Below are 22,343 nucleotides of genomic sequence, written 5' to 3' on the forward strand. Positions count from 1 at the left end.
TGAAGATGAAGAATGGGTTCTATGATATTGACAACAGGGTGAGGAAGTGGAAGATTAAAAAGTGTCCTTATAAGGATAAGCTTCTCCACACATTTCCCAAGAAAAGAGGAAATGCATGTCACAGAGGTAAAGCTTGTAGAAGGAATAACTTTCATTGTTCTCTTAAAGGAGAAACAGCAACTTCTTCCAAGGTAAAATCAGGAAAAAGCCTACTTGGCACAGCCCCTTCCATGAGGCTCCTGAAAAGCAGGGATTCTTTTCTTATTTGAAAGGACTTCATTTCTGTGAGGGAAAGTTTAATTCATGAGGAAAAGCAGTAGGAATCCCATTATGCTTAAACCTATGCTACATTCTCCTTTAGCACCGACAATAATAAATCTTTGCCTGTCTGATGTCTTTATAAGTTTCTCATGTAATTCTGAACTCGAAACAGAATGTAATTATTAACTCCCTAAATACCAAAAACCATGATGTAAAAAGCTTCTGAGGTGAAGAAATTGTGTGAATAGTGATATATCCAGTGTGTGGTCAGTGAGATGACCTATGTTAGAGAAGAAGGTCATTGAGAAGGAGGAGCTCAAGACTCTCTGAACTAATTAATGTATAGAAAAATTATTAACATGATGCTAAAGTCCTAGAGGAAGATTTCAGAAACTAAGCAGGTCAAGAAATATGGGAGTGGATTTTCCTGGTAATCCAGTGGTTATGAATCTGCCTTCCAATTCTGGGGACACGGGTTTGATCCCTGATCTGGGAAGACCCCACATGCTGCAGGACAACTAAGCCTCTGTGCTTCAGCTGCCGAAGCCTGTGAGCCTAGAGCCTGTGCTAGGCTACGAGAGAAACCACCGCAGTAAGCCTGTGCCCTGCAATGTAGAGTAGCCCTCACTCGCCGCAACTACAGGAAGCCCATGCAGCAGTGAAAAATAATAAAAATAGTAAATTAAAAATAAATAAATATATTTTTTAACATAGGGGAGTGCATCTAGATGATGGACAGAGAAGAACCAATAAAATGCTTGTGAGGGTATGAAACAATGAGAGATACCATACATTAGTGGTAAGAGTATGCATTGATACAATAAGATTTGGCATTATCTGGTAAAGTTAAAGATGTGCATATCCCATGACCCAGTAGTTCTACCTCTAGGTATCTATCTTCCAGAAGCACCTGCACATTGAAGCAAACACGTTTAAGTACATTTATAGAAGTTTTGTCAGAAACAGTAAAAAAAAAAAAAATGTCAAAAGCTGCTATTATCGATTGCACTACTAAATTCTAATAGTGTGAAATATTATACAGCATAACTGACTGACTAAACCTCAACTCTACTTAACAGCATAGTTTTGAACTAAAGAAGCAAGATATAATATTAAGTATAATTTCATTTAAAAAATAAAAAACAGGCAATATAATCTATATTTTATCAATCACCCTTGACATTTGCTTTTTTCCATGACCATTTCTGGGCTTCTCAATATTTTTTGAGAAGATCATAAATTTATAGATTATAAATTCAGGCTGTCATTTTAATGTGCTCTCATCATTATTTAATCTATTATCGTGAAAATTATAGTTTATGTAAAAAAATTATCTGAGATAAAGAGAGTCACTTTATAATGATAGAAAAATAATGAAACAAAGCAAAGAACATGAGTTACACTGTTGAAGCAACTTAGTCATTTATCTCTAAAATTGTTAAGTGACTTTCCCAAGATTACGTAGCTGAAATAGAGCTAAAATTTAATTCAGGCAGCTTTGTTCTTGATCGATGGTTCTCAAACTTGAGTGTATGTAGCAGAATCGCTTGGAGGTGTTGTTCAAACTCAGAATGCTGGGCTCGTCCCCACAGTTTCTGATTCAGTGGGTCTGATACAGGACCTGAGATTTTGAACTCCTAACAAGCTTTCAGGTAATACAGATCCTGCTACTCTGGAGACCACGGTTTGAGGAGAACAATGATTTAGATAATGAGAATAGTAAGCATAATTTAACAGGACATACACACACACAAATACTTAAAAGAGTAATGACTTTAAACAGGCAAAAGTACTTCAGAGTGATTGGCATATAATAGTTATGGGATAAATGTCACTTATTATTATTACTCAGTGAGTGTTGAGTTCACCTTGAATCGTCAGGTGGAAGTCCTCTATGATATGCCATGATACTCCCCTTACCCACTGCATCTTTGTAGGGTCTTCATCTTTTGATGAAGATGGGCAGGTTCCTTTCCCCTGGCTCTTCTCATTCTTCAGAACAGAGACTCTAAGAGACTCACAAACTGCTCTGTTGCCACTAGAGATTGCCTTCAATGGAATATCTTCGACCTGTTGCTGTTAAACAGCAACCCCCCAGCAAGGCTGAGGATGAGAAGAGCTAAAGGATTCAAAGGGTCAGAGTTCCATCCTGCTGCATTAAAATTAACATCTGATCAAGCCACTGCCTCCTTAAAAATCCTTCAATGGCTGCTGATCACTCCCAGGAAAAAAGACTCATCTTTCCTGTGACTTGCCCTTACCAACCTATTCAGCCTCACTACACATTGCTCTCCTGTTTCCCAGTCTTTCCTGGATCCCTCTGAATCTAGGGGTCCCTCCTGCTTCAGGATTTTGGTCATACTGTTCCCTCTGGCATGACCACTCTTTGATCCCATGACTTTTTTGTTCTACTCATTCTTCCACTATCAGGTCAACCATTATTTCATCAGGAAAACCTTCTATAACACCCTAGATTAGTTCAAATCACTTTGCTTTTTGCTCTTGAAGCAACTTCATCTTTTATTTCAGAGCATTTATCATGGTTTGTAATTGTGTATTTAGGTGTGTGATGATTTGATTACTGTTTAATTATTTCACTAACAACATTATTTAACAGAATTTTCTGTGATAATGCAAATGTTTTATAATATAAAATGCTTAAGAATATGAATAATGTGACTTCAGAACTGAATTTTAGAGCTTCCCTGGTGGTCTAGTGATTAAGAATTCACCTTCCAATGCAGAGGACATGGCTGTGATCCCTGGTCCAGATCCCACATGCCAAGGAGCAACTAGCCCATGTACCACAACTACTGAGTCCACACCCTAGGGTCCATGCACCCCACCAAAAGAAGCCACCACAGTGAGAAGCATGCACACCCAAACAAAGAGTAGTCCCCTTTAGTTGCAACTAGAGAAAGCCCATGAGCAGCAGCAAAGACCCAGAACTGCCATAAATAAATAAATAAATTCTTAAAAAGAAAAGGCTGAATTTTAGATTTTATTTAATTTTAATATCTGCATGTGACTATAGCTACCATGTATATATTAAAATTAAATAAAACCTAAAATTCATTTTTTTAAGATATATTTATTTATGTTGTGCTGGGTCTTTTAATGGCCGAAAGGGAAAAGGAACTAAAGACCTTCTTGATGAGGGTGAAAGAGGAGAGTGAAAAATCTGGCTTAAAATCCAACATTCAAAAAACTAAGATCATGGCATCTGGTCCCATCACTTCATGGCAAATAAAAGGGGAAACAGTGGAAGCAGTGATTTCTTGGGCTCCAAAAGGTGACTGCAGCCTTGAGATTAAAAGACACTTGCTCCTTGGAAGGAAAGCCATGACAAACTAGACAGTGCATTAAAAAGCAGAGACATCACTTTGCCAACAAAGATCCATATAGTTAAAGCTATGGTTTTTCCAGTAGTGAGGTATGGATGTAAGAGTTGGCCCATAAAGAAGGCTGAGTGCCAAAGAATTGATGCTTTTGAACTGTGATGTTGGAGAAAACTCTTGAGAGTCCTTTGAATTGCAAGATGATCAAACCAGTCAATCCTAAAGGAAACCAACCCTGAATATTCATGGGAAGGACTGATGTTGGAGCTGAAACTCTAATACTTTGGCCACCTGATGCGAACAGCCAACTCACTGGAAAAGACTCTGATGCTGGAAGAGATTGAGGGCAGCAGGATAAGTGGATGACAGAGGATGAAATGGTCAGATGGCATCACCGACACAATGGACATGAGTTTGAGCAAGCTCTGGGAGATAGTGAAGGACAGGGAAGCCTGGTGTGCTGCACTCCATGCATGGGGTCCCAAAGAGTCTGATTAAGACTTAGCAACTGAACACAACAATGGCTACCATACAGGGAGCAGAGTGCTGGACCGTGAGTTCCATAAGGAAAGGAACACTGACAATGCAGTCCGTTTCTGCATCCCAGCTTCTATCACATGTGTGGCAAGTAATATGACCTCAGGAAATATTTATAAAGTGAATGATCCCTCTAATGTCCAGATATTTTAATACTATAAAGGGGTTGAAAACCATCTTTTCTTTCTTTTTCAGTTATTTCCAAAAATCTTTCTTTTTTATCCCTATAGAAAATCAAGTAAAACATTAATGATACTAAGAATTTATATCTGTTTGATGTTCTGAATTGCCTACACCTTGCAAAAGAAAAAGTTGGCCTATAGATAAATAACATCTACTGTTCCAGCCCACTGTAAAATTCTCTACAATTAAAGTTATTTTTTGGCAATTTTTTTTCTCTTGAATTAGATTTTTCCTTTAAGTGGTTCCTATTTCTCCTTTCTTCAGATGGAACATTTGATAGTTTTATACCATCACTTGAAAATTTTAAATTATTCTTTCTTTTTGAATAAAGAATTAATTTAGGACACATAAAGTATGTTAAAGTAGAAAAATTGTCATATGTGATTATAATTTGTAAGTAAGTAGTCCTTTATTTTTAAATATTACACTGGGTATTTACATTTCCAAAAGTTATCTAAAAGCATTCAATGATAAGGAAATTACTTGAATTAAAAATGCTATCTCAATGTTTGAAATCTAATTGTTATTATGTGGGTGGATAACCTTGAGGTAAAAACCCAAAACTATCTAACCCCTTAGTCACACTCAGGCTATTGAGTGAATTTGTCCATTAGTACTACTATCAAGAATATACAGAAAAAAACAAATGCCTTTCTCTTTAAGAGGAAGATTACCTAATAAACCCACTAGTCCTAACTTCCTTGAAGACTGTGAGGTTCAGGAGGACATCACTAACTCCACTTTGATGGCAGAGGTTTACTTTGGCAGATATTCTAAAGAAACACTTCCTCATCTTCTTGTTTAGATATAACTCTTTCCTGAGTTTGAGATTGGGATCAGAGGGACTCTGCTTCAGACTGTTTATTAGAGGGGTAGGATTATATTTCTGGGTCTGCTCAGTCTATTTAAAGTTCATCTTGCTTAGCTTTCTGTAGCAAGTTAGCCAGAAAAAAAAAAATAATAATCTTAAATTCTCACAAATACCTTATTATTTTTGTATATTCTTTGAACCTCTAAAAAAGTACCTTTCCATGCCAGTGTGTCTTTTTTTCATACACCTAGAATTTGTTTTCAGAATATGAACCATAAGAAGGTTACCACTGTGAGGATTAAATATTACAAATAAGATTAATGTGAAGGGTTAAACTTTAAGATCAAGATATAACAGATTAAACAAAGATGTATAGAGTCAAATTGAAGAGACAGATGTGTTCTAAGTTAGGCAAGAATGGATTATCCTCAATTAAATGGTCAATGTAAAATACAATGTGGACTGAGAAAAAGGAAAACTGTAACAGCAATTGTTGCAGTATGCATTCCTGGGAACTGAACTCTACTATTTCCTTGGCTTGGCATCCTATAGGAGGGGAGAATTTGCTCCCCAAGAAATCACTGGGCATTTAAAATGACTTCATATTCAACTTGCCTGCAGGGAAAAATGTATAGAAAGCCTAGTACAGCTATCTGTATCTCTTGATAGCTACATTCCTAATAACTAATACATGACTCTGCACACTGTTTGTATCAACATCATCAGGTTTCTGAGCTGCAATCTTGATGGTCAGTTCTGAATCAAGTACATTTCCCTGGTTGATAGGGTTGCCAGATTCAGCAGATAAAATTCAGAGTACCCATTAAATTAGAATTTAAGATAAATAATAAATATCATAGAGTATGGTTATAGTAAAAAAAAATGGCTCATTGTTTATTTAAACTTCAAACTAAACTGGGCAAACTGTATTCTATCTGGTAACCCAACCTGGTGAGGATCTGTATAAGTGACCAACTTGTCTCATTTACAAGGCATCTTTTGGCATCACACCAGTAGGAGCAAATACTTGCAGTGCCATAGAGCTTATGATTCTTTCCATCCACTATTTCATTTGAATTTCACAATGAACCTGATCTGGTGTCCATAACTACCGTGTGTTGATTGTCACTAGAATAAAGAAGCCTTCTGACATCTAGTTTACTCCTTTTACCATCTGACTGCTTCTCTTAGTAGAAGTATTATTTCAAAGCTTCTCAGTAGCTATATCTATTTTATCCCTTGCCTCTTACCTTGAACTCTTTCTCTAATATTGCTATCAAAAAGCCAATCACTTTGTTTGCTTCCTGATTAGTATTGAAGTGCACTGGAATATATACTTTTCAAGGGACTATAACAAATGGAAATAGTGTTTCTAAAATAAATATGCCTACCATACACAAAAATAAATTAAAAATGGCTTAAAGACTTAAACATAAGACATTGACACCATAAAACTCCAGAAGAAAACACAGGTGAAACATTCTCTGACATAAATCCTACAAATGTTTTCTTAGGTTGGTCTCCCAGGGCAATAGAAATGGGACCTAATCAAATTTATAAGTCTTTGCACAGCAAAATAAACTATAAATAAAATGAAAAGACAGAGGGGAGAAAACCATTTGCAAACAACGTGACTGACAAAGACTTAATTTCCAAAATATACAAACAGCTCATACAACTCAACAACAAAAACCAAACAACCCAATCAAAAAAATAAGCAGAAGACCTAAACAGACATTTCCCCAAAGAAGAAATACAAATGACCAATAGGCACATGAAAAGACGTTCAACATTTTTAATTACTAGAGAAGTGAAAATCAAAACTGCAAGGAGGTACCATCTCTGAACCTTGTGAGGTTCTGCACTTCTCTAATAATTTAATGATGGTCACAAGGACCATAATTATAAAGTCTACAAATAATAAATGCTAGAGAGGATATGGAGAAAAAGGAACTCTTCTACACTGCTGGTGGGAATGTAAGTTGATACAGTCACTATGGAAAACAGTATGGCGATTTCCCAGAAAACTAAAAATAAAATTACCATATGATCCAGCAATGCAACTCCCGGGTATATACCCAAACAAAACTCTAATCCAAAAAGATACATGCACCTCTATGTTCACAGCAGCACTATTAACAATAACCAAGACATGGAAACAAATATTTATTAACAGATGAATAGATAAAGAAGACATGGTACATACATACAATGGAATACTACTCAGCCATGAAAAAGAGCAAAATAATGTCATTTGCAAAAACATGGATGCAACTTATTGTACTATGTGAAATAAGTCAGAAAGAGAAAGACAAATACCATATGATATCACTTATATGTGGGACCTAAAATACGACACAGATGAACCTGTGAAACAGAAACAGACTCTCAGAACTAGAGTACAGGTTTGTTGTTACCAAGGGAGAGAGTGTTGGGGGGAGGAATGGACTGGGAGGTTGGGGTTAGCAGATGTAAGCTGTTATATATAAAAACTGGATGAACAACAAGGTCCTACTATGTAGCACAGAGAACTCTATTCAGTATCCTATGATAAACCATAATGGAAAAGAATATTAAAAAAAGAATACATGTATATGTATAACTGAGTCATTTTGCTGTACAGTGCTAATTAACACATTATGTCAGCTGTTCTTCAATTAAAAAAACCAAAACACAAACAAAAACATACATCTGCAAGTAAACTTTTGGACTTGACAAATCTTGGCTTTGGACAAACCTGCAAGTAAACTCTGGACTGGACAAACCTTGGCCATGCAACTAATGAGTATCATTATTTTTTAATTCAGAAGTCGTTTTTGCCCTACCTCTCCCCACATACTGAAGATTACCAAGACTGTTGTTTCAGTCTTTCTTTCCAACCTTTTTCTCAAGAAAACACCTTTTAGAACAAATAATCTAAAATAAAAAACACTGAGTAACGTACTGAAGTTAAATGAATGCATATGGTCAGCCTGTAGTGAAGAACGTTATGGTACATTGTTGTTTAGAATGCAATCATTTCCAATTCTTCCAAAAGATGACATTTGATCACAATGTCAGACAGAAGGTTCTAGGAATATTTTGTAAGATTTTTTTTAAACTTATTTAGATGATAGATAAATGACAGAATGAGAATGAAGCATTGAAGGCAGTGAACCATCTCTGAGCAGGGAGAAGGACACACAAGAGACAGCATGATTCAGCATATTTGCAGGGAAGTTAAATTAATATGCGGCCAGCAGGTCTATTGAGAAGCAGGACTGGTGGCTTCAGCGTCTGAAATCTGTCCCCAGTTCTAATGACTCATTTTGTGACTCTGTGCAACTTATTAACTTCTCTTTATTCTAATCCCAGCTGCTGGAAACGAGATTTAATAATATACAATTCACAGGAGGTTATGATCCTAAGTCATTAATGCAAGAATCTGTAGAGAGAATATATTATTAGCTGGTAGAGAGGTGGTGATAAAAGTAATTCTGAAAGACAACGTTTGGAACTGTGGAGACAGTAACAAAATAAATGTGTAATGCCACAACTTTGGTTTAAAAAGCTTAGGATCAAGAACTTGAGTTAGTGAAGACATAGACAGTGGAGAGCCACTGTAGAGAGCAGGGACAAAGCCAAGTTGAATGATGGCAGGTGGAAGGCTTGTTTCCAGCACCACTGCATCTCCCTAGGTCCTCTGCCCCTTTGCATCTCTACTCCATACACACCATTCTACTGAGGGGTTTTTCTCTTTCTCTTTGACACCCTGAGCTTAAAGCTTATTCTGTGATTCTTTATTTATACGAAAGTAGTAAGTTGCTGCTGCTACTGCTAAGTCGTTTCAGTTGTGTCCGACTCTGTGCAACCCCATAGACGGCAGCCCACCAGGCTCCTCCGTCCCTGGGATTCTCCAAGCAAGGACACTGGAGTGGGTTGCCATGTCCTTCTCCAATGCATGAAAGTGAAAGTAAAGTCGCTCAGTCGTGTCTGACTCTTAGCGACCCCATGGACTGCAGCCCACCAGGTTCCTCCATCCATGGAATTTTCCAGGCAAGAGTAAAAAGGGTGTTATTTTATAAGCTGGCACCAGAATGCCTTATGAGAAAAGAATATTTTTGGTTTAACATTGGAGAAAGAAAGGTGAAGCTGGCAAGAATACGTAGGAGAGAGACAACAATTTTTCAAAGAAATGACATTGTGAAGTGAAGAAGGAATTGCGAGGCAGGAGAAAGGGAATACAGAGGACTGAAGGAAAGCCAGCATCCAGGGTGGTAGAAGGAGAGATACTTTGTAAGTATTTAGATATCAAATGTTTGTTCTTAAACTGTTCATATTATTGTGTTATAGGACCACCCATGCTGAGTCCTTTTGTGTTTTAATCTCTGTGCATGGAAATGAAGGAAATGGGTCCCAAATTCAGGCCTAGGTCACAACAGGAGAGCATGGATAGCTCGTGAATGAAGCAGAAATGATGCCTAAATTTAATTAATATAGAGAAAATAGGCTTTTGAAGCTAAAGATAACTAAGAAGAAGTGTAAATACTTCACCTCCTCCAGAAATTCCAGAACAGTTGGGAACAAGGCTTTCTACACCAACAGGAAATAGTTTAAGCACATTGTGCTTTAATCTTCACAGACTGGTTACATCAACAACTCTAGGATTTTCTTGTGCTATCAGGACTCTCTCTGGTTCTGTGGGGTGTAAGGCAGAAAGCTGGCCAGGACCCATGCCCTTCTGCATCTTCCCAATCTACATCTCCCCTTATCTGCTTCTAGTGGCAACTTCAGAAAAGAGTTCCTTGGAATTGCACAGATGGGGGGAAAAAATTGTTTTGAACAGTTGGAAAGTCATTCACCTAAAGCCTCAATTCTTGCAGGGTTATTTTTATTTTAATACAGATTTAATAAAATGATAAAAGCTTTATGGGATAATTTCATGAGCAAGTCTTTCCATGGTCATGGGGAAAATTGGAAAAAATGTGAGTGGGTTGGAGCTGGAAGATGATAAACTAGGCAAGGAATCCATGGGGTAATACCAGGGATCTGAAGTCCTCCCAACAGCCTGAGACAGTCCCTGGAGGAGCAATTTTTAAATTACATTTTAAAAGAAAAAGAGAATAGATTTTAGAAAAAAAAACTGCATACTATAAATTCTGTTGATGATCTTTATTGTATTCTGACACAAGAATGCCTGATAAAAAGCATTAAATATTATAAACTGTTCACTGAAGATACAGCAGCTATGACTTATCCCAATTATTGTTTTTTAGGCTTATATTAAATTTTATTTTTTAAGGAGAGGTATTAGGTTTTGCTGAGGAATGTTAATAATTTTTTAAGGGGGAGGTAAGACACAGGAATCAAGAAACTCTTCATATAAGAAAAGGTGTAATTTTTCACTTAAAAAATTAAGATTTTATTCTTGTTCCTTTACTCCCTTCAAATTGCTGTTTTTAGAGGCTACTTAACATTTCTTAAACTTCTTTTTCAAAGATGATGTCTTTGAGAACTGAGTTCAGGATTTTCAAGTTTCTATCATTTGGTGCTGGCAGAGAAGATCTCACTTTTAAAAATGATTTTTAAATGACAGCCTCACAGCTGATCTTTAAATAGCCTCTTTCCATTTCTGAAGAATTGCCTTGGAGTTCAAACAAAATGAGTCACCCAAGGAAAAAAATCACAAGTCATTTTTATGCATCATCCAGAGCAGAAATTTAATTTAATGGCACTGATATAGGAGAGCGCCTTCATGCTGTAATTTAAAGAGTCTGTTCCTTTACTTTTTTTTTTAGATTTTTTTTTAATGTGGACTTTTTTTAAAGTCTCTATTGAATTTGTTACAATATTGCTTCTGTTTTATGTTTTAGTGTTTTGGGCACAAGGTATGTGGGATCTTAGCTCCCTAACCAGGTAGCAAACCCACACCCCCTGCATTGGAAGGTGAAGCCTTAACCACTGGACCACCAAGGAAATCTGTTCCTTTACTTTTAAGACAGCAACAAGTTCAGTTATCTATGCAGATGAAATAATAATCAATGGTGAATAATCCTGGTGCTCATGTATATCTGGAAAGGGGGTGCTATGGCAAGGAAAGGGGGATAGACATACTACCAGAAGGAAAAATAATTCTAGAATGCAATTTGAGGACCATCTTTAGAGTTCTTCCCTTGTAGCTGGGACTGGAGCAGTCTCACTTCACTACAGCTTCTGCTTCACCCTCTGCTTTTCTTCTTGGAATGCTCTCTCTTTGGGAAAATGGAGGGTGGTAAATCAGGAACTTGAAATGGTTCAGACTTTCTTTCAAAGTTCAAACTGGTTACCCCATCACATCTGTTGTCTTCATGTTACAGAGAATATATCCGGGAACAGAACTCTGATCGAAGTCCTTATGACCCTTTCAATTATGGGGCTGTGCAGGTCCTTTCCTTGACTCCCAAGCTCAAGGACGCATCCATAATGGACGGTAGGTTTACCTGTGTCTATTCACATTCCCAAGTGCCTCAAGAGGAAAATTTACACTTTTAGACTAAGTGGCAATACTGTTTCATGGGCTCTTGGTTCCATTTTGAAATGATCTCTATGGTTCGCTATTTTAATTCAACAGGACACATTTTAAGAATATATGGCACATGCTGCTGCTGCTGCTGCTAAGTCACGTCAGTCGTGTCCGACTCTGTGCGTCCCCATAGACGGCAGCCCACCAGGCTCCCCTATCCCTGGGATTCTCCAGGCAAGAACACTAGAGTGGGTTGCCATTTCCTTCTCCAATGCATGAAAGTGAAACGTGAAAGTGAAGTTGCTCAGTCATGTCCGACTCAGCGACCCCATGGACTGCAGCCCACCAGGCTCCTCCAGCCATGGGATTTTCCAGGCAAGAGCACTGGAGTGCCTTTGCCTTCTCTGATATGGCACATGAAACTATAGTTAAGAAATACTTGAATTCTATAGCATACCAGACCACTGTATCTGACTCCTGAGAAATTGTATGCAGGTCAAGAAGCAACAGTTAGAACTGGATATGGAACAACAGACTGGTTCCAAATTGGGAAAGAAGTACGTCAGACTGTATATTGTCACCCTGCTTATTTAACTTACATACAGAGTACATCATGCAAAATGCCAGGCTGGATGAAGCACAAGCTGGAATGAAAATTGCCGGGAGAAATATCAATAAGCTCAGATATGGAGATGACACCACTGTTATGGCAGAAAGTGAAGAGGAACTCTTGATGAAAGTGAAAGAAGAGAGTGGAAAAGCTGGCTTAAAACTCAACATTCAAAAAACTAAGATCATGGCATCTGATCTCATCACATCATGGCAAATAGATGGGGAAACAATGGAAACAGTAACAAAGTTTATTTTCTTGGGCTCCAAAATCACTGCAGGTGGTGACTGCAGCCATGAAATTAAAAGACACTTGCTCCTTGGAAGAAAAGCTATGACCAATCTAGACAGCATATTAAAAAGCAGAAACATTACTTCGCTGACAAAGTTCATATAGTCAAAGCTATGGTTTTTCCATTAGTCATGTATGGATGTGAGAGTTGGACCATAAAGAAAGCTGAGCGCTGAAGAATTGATGCTTTTGAACTGTGGTGTTGAACACTCTTGAGATTCCCTTGGACTGCAAGGAGATCAAATCAGTCAATCCTAAAAGAAATTAGTCTTGAATATTCATGGGAAGGACTGATGCTGAAGCTGAAACTCCAATACTTTGGCCACCTGATACAGAGAACTGACTCATTGGGAAAGACCCTGATGCTGGGAAAGATTGAAGGCATGAGGGAAAGGGGATGACCGAGGATAAGATGGTTGGATGCTCTGGGAGTTGGTGATGGACAGAGAGGCTTGGCGTGCTGCAGTCCATGGGGTCACGAGTCAGACATGACTGAATGACTGAAATGAACTGATAGCCAATTAATAATGTCATGATAGCAGGTGAACAGAGAAGGCACCCAGCTATACATATATGTGTATCCATTCTCCCCCAACTCTCCTTTCACCCAGGCTGCCAAATAACACTGAGAAGAGTTCTATGTGCTATTATTATTATTATCGTAGAATTGAGCATGAAGTAAATCATTTGATTATGTTCAACAGACATAAGTATTTACAGTTTGCTAGTCATTTCAAAATACATTAGCCCTTTACTCACAAATATCAAGTAAGCATATCTAAGACCTATTATTTTATTTCCATTATATAGAAGCCTAAGGTATATTAGCAAATAGTGGAGACAGGATTGAGACTCAAGGGGATCTGAGTTGATTTTAAAGTTACAAGTAATAATACTTCCAACAATATCACATTTAAATTTAAAATAAAATTGAAAATTCTTTATAGGATTATTAATATAAACCAATGAATATAAAAACAATACAATCAAGAAAAAATAATATGGAAAAACAAACCTTCCTATAGTCATGATTAGTATAACTCCTAAATGGTGCTGTTTTAAATGTCTTTGCTAATAATTTTGTGAAAAAACAAAGGATTATGGAAAAGGAAAATATTAGCATAATACTAGGTAGAACTTAAGAATGTCATTCCTGGGCTCGTACATGCATCATTCCAGCCTTTCCCCTCATCTTCACAGATCCGTTTCCCCTGTATGTCTGTGTCCAAATCTCCCTCGTCTATAAGGAGACTGCCTCTTGCAGGAGTGTCCACTCTAATCCAGTATGAACTCAACTTAATTACACCTGAAAATTGTGGTGCTAGAGATTTTTGAGTCCCTCAGATTGCAAAGGAGATCAAACCAGTCAATCCTAAAGGAAATCAGCCCTGAATATTCATTGGAAAGACTGATGCTGAAGCTAAAGCCCCAGTACTCTGGCCATCTAATGCAAAGAGCCGACTCATTGGAAAAGACCCTAATGCTGGGAAAGACCAAAGGCAGGAGAAGAAGGGGTGACCGAGGATAAGATGGTGTGATGCATCACTGACTCAATGGACATGAGTTTAAGCAAGCTCTGGAAAATAGTGAAGGACAGGGAAGCCTGACATGCTGCAGAACATGAGGTCACAAAGAGTCTGATACGACTGAGTGACTGAACAACAACAGGTTCTAGATAGACATGAATTTGGGGAGGACACTCTTTACCTCAGCAAACTATGCTTTTAGAGATGTGGAAACTGAAGTCCAGATACACTGATTTTTTTCAGATCATTCAGAGAAACAAAATGGAATTTAAAACCAAAATTTCTGACTTCAATTCTCTGTTGTTTCTACAATACCATAAAGTATCAAAGAAAGTTTTCTGATGTAATATACTTTTATTTGACCCCTTATATAAAACCTGTAAAAAAATAAAAGCAACCTAAACCAAGTATTACCTATATTTTCACTAAGGAAAAGAGCCATGGCATCCTTGAACTCCCTGCCTCTTCTATTTGTTCCCATAGCAACCTGTTATATGTCTTTAATATGTGTTATTTGCCTGATTATTTATCTGTTTCTACTAAAAGCTAAGCAAAACATCATTCACTACTGATGGCTCAGGTTAATGAGATGGAGAGGGAGGCAAAGGTCTTGCCAGCATCATACAAGTTAGATGCAAATCTTGCACTTGAACCCAGTCTCAGCCACCTTGACTTCATCTTACAGTATCTCCTCTAGGAACATAACCTCTCCCCGTAGGCTCAGAGCCACTTATCTATTGGCATCACCAGGCACAGTGTCTACAATTGATAAACTTTATAAAAAAACAACAAAATGTGTGAAACCTGAAAAAATAATATCAGCTACAAAATAATAAAAGAACATTGTAAAACTAAAAGTAATAAGTATTCTAATTAAATTGTGATAAAATTTAATAAGGCTTCCCAGGTGGTGTAGTGGTAAAGAGTCCTCCTATCAATGCAGGAGATGCAAGAGATGCAAGTTCAATCCTGGAGGGAGAGATTCCCTGGAGGAGGAAATGGCATCCTGCTCCAGAAATTCCATAATCTTGCCCGGAAAATTCCATGAACAGAGGAGCCTGGGGGCTACAGTCCATGGGGCTGCAACAAGTCGAACATGACTGAGCACACACATACCACATCATCATAAAATATAACAACTTAACTAAATAGCTACAACAATTATTACAGAAATAAATATGCAAGTTTGGATTGATCTGGAACTAAGGATTTATTTATTATAACATAGGCTGGGAGACGTTCTCCAACAGTTAAGAATCCCTTGGGGCTGTAAAGACCCTAAAAAGGCCGTGATGATCACATTAAAATCAATCCTATTTATGAGAATAAAAAGAACTTTCAGATTGTCTGGTATATGAGATGGAACAGTGTGAACAGTCCTTTTCTTCTTGTATCACATGTAAAGTAGATTCTTCTTATTATTATATAACCATCTTAGGCTCAGTAACACTGCATTTGGTGAGGTCACCACGTACTATTTGTGGCTCACTTAATCCCAGTGTCCCTCCCAGGGATAGGCCTGACAGAGAAATGTTTTCATCTTCGTGATTTTCCTGTGAATTTTTTGATCCAATTATCTTTTAATCTTTTGCTACACAGTGTGTTGGGAAGACAACTTGGCAGCTAGGGCCCTTCTCTATAATGACAATTAGCCCAAGAGACAAGAGAGCTGAAAATATTTTAAACCAAAGACAGTCATTCTGAATAGAAGAAAGCTTTATTATTTATTATTACTTAATTCTCTGTTCCAGATGATACCCAGATAGAAAAGACAACTAGATTTTTAAGAATGTTATCAATGTTCTTCATGAGAACTAATTTTAGTTCCAGTCCCCCCTGGTCTCCCATCCATGGAATAAAAGTCTTATTATTCCTTTTTTCCTTAAACATTTCATAACATCCAAATCTCCTACATTAAAGTGGATGACACTGTTCCCATGTTGGGGAATCTTACGACTCTTATTGGTGCTGAGTGTTTACTTTGGTTAACCACAGTCAAAGCCAGGGATGTAAGTGACTCCACACTGTCTTTCAACATCTCAGCCCTCTCTTGACCTCCCATCCTTCCTTCTCCAGGCCAACTTTCTCAGGCCGTGCTTTCAAGCACCTCTCATTAACCTCCTCAACCCCCTCAGCTCTTTGTCCTCCCCTCACACAAACTCCACTAATCCCTACAGTCTCAGGATCTGTCAGGATCTGCTTCTACACAAAGTCAACAGACCAGCACTCAGTTAGCCCTTGCAATTTGCCTTGGAGGATCCTGCTTCTTTTAAACCTCCTCACTTATCTTCAGTCATCAGCCCATTTTTTCTCTGTGCTTATCCAAATTTTCCCTTCCAGCCCTCATCCCCATACTCATTCTCATCAAATAGCTTACCACCTTTGTATCAAGATCAGGCCTGAGACATCTCAAGATTCCTTCCCAATTCCTAGAACTCTCCCTAGAGCCACACCTCACCTTCAGGCTGAGAAAAAGGCATCACACCCCTTCATGCTGGTAAAGCTCCCATCTGTGCCCTTCACTGCATCCATCCTTGTATGTTTCTGTCGGCTAGTCTCTGAAGTCACAACCAAACAGACCATAGAATTCTTGCTCCAAGGACAGTAAGAGAGACAGATAGGCCAGAGAACAGACATATATAGCATAGCATGTGTCATTTTGCTCTTTTTTTAAATTTTATTATTTTTTTTCACATATGATAATATACCATTATTTTCAATGGTTTCAATGCCATTCTCCCAAATCATCCCACCCTCGCCCTCTCCCACAGAGTCCAAAGACTGTTCTATACATCTGTGTCTCTTTTGCTGTCTTGCATATAGGGTTATCATTACCATCTTTATAAATTCCATATATATGCATTAATATACTGTATTGGTGTTTTTCTTTCTGGCTTACTTCACTTTGTATAATAAGCTCCAGTTTCATCCACCTCATTAGAACTGATTCAAATGTATTCTTTTTCATCTTTTTTTTTTTTTTTTTTCAACTTTGAGTATCTACTTTAGAAAGTTGGGGCCAGAAAATTGTCCCAGAGAAGACATTACCCAGACCAACCATGCAGGATAAGGAAGAACTAATTTGGATTTAAAAAGGAGTAGGGGAGAAGATTATCTCGCGCAGAGTGAACAGAAACTATAATGGCACAGAATCTTGAAATCTTGAGTTATGTGGGTTGAGAGAAAAGATATGCAGCAGGATAAGTACTCAATAATACAACTCCAAAATATGGCATACAGAATAAGAAGCTTATGTTTTATACTGATAACCCTGGGGAGCCACTGAAAGTTTCTAGTTCTGAGAAGGGTCCAATCATATTCACATTGTAGAAAGTACACCTAGATGCAATGTGTGAGATAGATTGCAGTGGGACAGATGGAAGGCTTGAAGTTGGAGGAAGACTGGCTACTAAAACTACAGTAACCTAGGCTGAGAAAGACAATAGTTTGAGGTTATACCTTGCTGTCATGGAGCAGCAGTGGAGGGAAGCCTTCACATGGGTGCCAATACCCTCAAGTGTCAGGCACTAAATTACTTAATCTCTAGTATGGATGTAAATGTGAGTGCCTTGGCCTTGTGAAGGTTGAGCAACAGATGCCACTGCTGAAAGAAAGTGTTAGTCGCTCAGTCACGTCTGACTGTTTACAACCCCATGGACTCTAGCCCACCAGGCTCCTCTGTCCATGGAATTCTCCAGGCAAGAGTACTGGAGTAGGTTGCCATTTCCTTCTCTAGGGGATCTTCCCAACCTAGGGATCAAACCTGGGTCTCCTGCACTGCAGGCCGATTCTTTACCATCTGAGCCACCAGGGATGCCCCACCACTATTAAAAGCCAGAGCTAAAGAAAAGAAAAACTGTAAACCCCAGAGGAACCAAAAGTACTCAGGATTTCTAAGTCTACCTGAAGTACTGACAAGGTCAATTGTGAGTGAGTAAATGTATGTCCATGTGCCTGTGTGTACGTGTGTGTGTGTGGAAAGGGTGTAGATTAACAGAGTCGATGTTCCTACAAAAACCGGTTGAGGTTATGGGGAAGAGGGAGTTATGGCAACTGATCTTATGTTAATTTACAAGTTTTTTTCCTGGAACACATCCTCAGAAGATGGAAAAGAATGTGTGTCATTCAGTGTAGTATCCTTGTCAACTGAGTATCCAAGTAGGAAGACCAATGATATATGCTATGAGGAAACCCTGACTTTAGAATGTCTTCAGTAGGATATCCCTGGCTAAAGATTTATCTGTGATAAGTTAACCAGAATATCTGGACTTACAAGATGTGACTCACCACAGAATTTCATATCAGCTGATGCTGGGAAAGATTGAAGGCAGGAGGAGAAGGGGACAGCAGAGGACAAGGTGTTTGGATGGCATCACTGACTCAATGGACCTGAGTTTGAGCAGCTCTGGGAGAAGGTGAAGGACAGGGAAGCCTGGCGTGCTGCAGTCCATGGGGGTCACAAAGAGTCGGCCATGACTGAGAGATTGAACCACAACTACCACCCTGAGGTATTATGGGCATTTTTCATAATTTGCACACATTCTGCTATGTGGAATCACAATCACACTTATAGACCTCACTTCTTCTGAGCCAAAGATACATGTTTCCTGCAGGAAGAAATGATCTGGCTGGCCACCCTAGATGTCCCAGATTCTAACCTATCCTCTCTGTGCCTCTTAATAAGCTTTACCCTTGAACTTAATAGTAATGCTTGGTATTGGCAAAGCTTTACTTAATAGTAAAGTTTGATAAGATTTGTGAATCCAGTTTAACAACACAGTTCTGTGCATTACATCAGAACAGAACTAGTGAAATACTTTTTATTAATCATATGTGCCTAGTTTTATCTATACAATTGTTTGTTCTGGGAAAAGCAAATTATACTTAAATTTTCTGGTCTAATCTGTTCTAAATCAAATGATTCTTATCTATTCAGATTTCTGACTGAGCAGTCCAACTGAATGTGAATTTTTTTTTTTCCATATTCACCATGTTTGCTTTATTTATTTATTTTTTTATAACAGATGTTTTTTTTTTTATTTTACAATATTATATTGGTTTTGCCATACATCAACATGAATCCATGAATTTTTATCTACAGAATCTATCAAGCTATCTCCACTAACTCAGACAAGGTGAAGGTAGTTTTAGCCCCTGCCCCAAACAAGATAATTCCTGACTTGTTTTCAATGCATTATCAGTGCAAACAAAATGTACTTTAGTGCATGTCTTCATAATCTTATTTTCATGTCCCAACTGGAAGGGATCACATGTACTAGAGTAAAAATATCTGCAGAAATTCTCTTCAATGCAAAGCAAGTATAGGCATTGCTTTAAACCCACAAGATGAAGCAAGCAAAGCTAGGCTTTCTTCTCTAGGGCAATTTAGGCTAACAGTAAAGCAATTACTGCCTGTAGCAGAAGAAAGCTGTCCCCACAAGTAGGCAGCTGGGGAGCTGTGAATTAGCTTTTCAACACCTGAAACATAAGTCAGAGGAAGATAATGGCTCTGCTTTGAGAATAAGAAGAAAAGCCTGGGGTTAGATGAGGTCCCTTTCTTCACAGTAATTTTGCACATTTTAATAATTAGTAGTACATCAATATTTATGTTATCACAATAAAGAGGCATATGGGGGGGAGGTGTTTAATCCTTTGCATATTCTGTTCACAGTTGTCCAAGACTAGTGAGATGTCTGTGTCAGGGCAGGGACATTTCCTCTGTTAAGGCTCTCTAAATCATTGCATACTGCCTGGGAGAAATTAGGCCACTTTTAAAGTTCTAAGTTGGCAACTCTAGACCTAAAATGTGATGCTTATCTTAAACTGCATGTGCATTTCATGGAATTGTGCCTGGTGACCTTTTCAGTACATTAGTGAAGACTAAAGGGTATTCTTGATACCATCTACTTCAGTGGTTTTCAAACATTAGTGTCCTTTGGATTCACTTGGGCTTCACCCAGTACTGATTCAGTAGGTTTGGAGTGGGGCCCCTGAATTTGCACTTTGCCATCTTCCCTGGTGGTTCAGATGGTAAAGAATCTGCCTGCAATGTGAGAGATCCAGGTTCGATCCCTGCATTGAGAAGATCCCCTGGAGAACAAAATGGCAACCCACTCCAATATTCTTGCCTGGAGAATTCCATGGACAGAGGAGCCTGGTCATGGGGCCACAGTACCACAGGGTTGTAAAGTGTCAGACACAACTAAATGACTAACACTCGAATTTGCATTTCTAACAAATTTTCAGGTGAAGATCATGCTGGTTGTCCAGCAACTACACTTTGAGAAACATGGGTCTGTTGTATACCAGGGTCCCCTATCATGGTTGCAGACTTCCCAGCTGGCTTACTTGCCAATGCAGGAGACGCAGGAGATGCAGGTTTGATCTCTGGATCAGGAAGATTCCCTGGAGGAGGAAGTGGCAAACCACTCCAGCATTCTTGCGGAGATAATCCTGTGGACAGAGGAGCCTGGTGGGCTAAGGTCCATGGAGTCACAAAGAGTCAGACATGACTGAAGCGACTAAGCATGCACACACACCATGGTTGCACAGAAGTATTACCTGGAGGACTTTAAAATACTAAAGCAACCAATCTAAAAGAGGGCCCTGTGGCCAAAACTAGAATAATCTGAGTAACAAAATATAGTTTTGGATTATAATCCAAAGCATAGAATAAATATCCATGAATCTGTATATAAATCTTTATATAAATAAAGGGCTAAATAAGTAAATGAATGTGGAAGAAGCAACAAATCCTCCTTGTGAAAATTTTGAAATAATTCATATCGATAGTTCTGGCTGCAGGAGATGAATCCAAACTCCTCCCCTACCCAATCTTTTGTGCCCTCAAAAATTAGAATACAGCAAGTTTGAAGGCAGTCCAGAATAACTGTACAATGGAAACACTGGGCAGGTGATCAAGGTCTAGGCCTCATCCTCAGTGGGAAGCCAGGCTGATGGCATTTACTCCCTCATGTATGGTGAAGGCACTTCACCTCTGTGATATTCTTTCCCAAAATATATAACCCCAGTGTAACCATGAGAAAACCATCAAAAAGCCCCAACTGAAGGACATTCTTCAAAACAGCTGGTCAATACTCACCAAAAGCTTTAAATTCATGAGTATCAGTGGAATACTGAGAAAGTATCATAAAGCTGGCAAGATGCAGGAGACACAGTGATAAAATGTATCCTCACTGGGACTCTGGAAAACAAAAAAGGACATGAGTAGAAATGACAATGAAATAAAAAAGTCTGGAGGTTAGTTAATACTAAGGTACTAATGCTCACTTCTTAGTTGTGACAAATATACCATGGAGGTAATATCAGAGGGGAAACTCAGTGAGGGGCATGTGGGATCCCTCTGTACTATATTTTCAACTTATCTATAAATCTGAGACTGTTCCAAAAAATTGTTTCTTTTAAAAATATTAATGCCCAGGAAACACCACAGCCAAATCAAATCAGAATCTCTGTGATTCAAATGGGTATTATTGGTATCATTTTAAGTCCCCAGATAATCCTCATATGCAACCAAACTTGGGAACCACTGATTTAGAACTAAGTTAATGACTTCCCCACAAAAGTCTTCACTTGGTTTGCATGGTAATTGGTACTGAAACAATTAGCTACTTTTTGTGTTTCTCAAGAAAACATTTCTTTTTGTTTGAATTAATCAGCTGTGCAAAATGTTAGCAATAGGCACTTAAAATAAAAAAGCAAGTAGAAACAGAATAAATTCATATAGTGATTTGTAAATATTACATCCCAGAGTGTAATATGAGGTCCAAGTGCCTCCCAACTATTCTTTTACACCATCTTTATACTTCAGTGGGAAAGAGCTGTGGGGCCTGGGAAGAATTTTGTGACAAACAGAATTTAAGCAGCTTAATTACATGAGAACACTTTGTACCTGGCAAGTCATGTGCAAGTGACAGATATGTCTCTGTGGTATGTCTATAAAGTCTATACACCAAAGTGCCTACAGCTTCCCTGGTGGCTCAGATGGTAAGGAATCTGCCAATAATATGGGAAGCATAAGAGATGCGGGTTTGATCCCTGGGTTGGGAAGGTTCCCCTGGAGAAGGGCATGGCTACCCACTCCAGTATTCTTGCCTGGAGAATCCATGGACAGAGGAGCCTGGCGAGCTCTAGTCCATTCGGTCACAAAGAGTCGGACCTGACTAACACTTTCACTTTTGCACCCCAAAGTGCAAACTCTCCCTTCTAATTCCAGTTAATTTTGAAAGGAATTAAACTCCATTGTAGCCTCTGTCACATTTTTTAATCTCTATATTGCGTGAGT

This window comes from Bos grunniens, chromosome 1, assembly GCF_055505025.1.
Source record: "Bos grunniens cultivar Pamir isolate PY7600 chromosome 1, Bosgru_T2T1.0, whole genome shotgun sequence".
Lineage (NCBI taxonomy): Eukaryota > Metazoa > Chordata > Mammalia > Artiodactyla > Bovidae > Bos > Bos grunniens.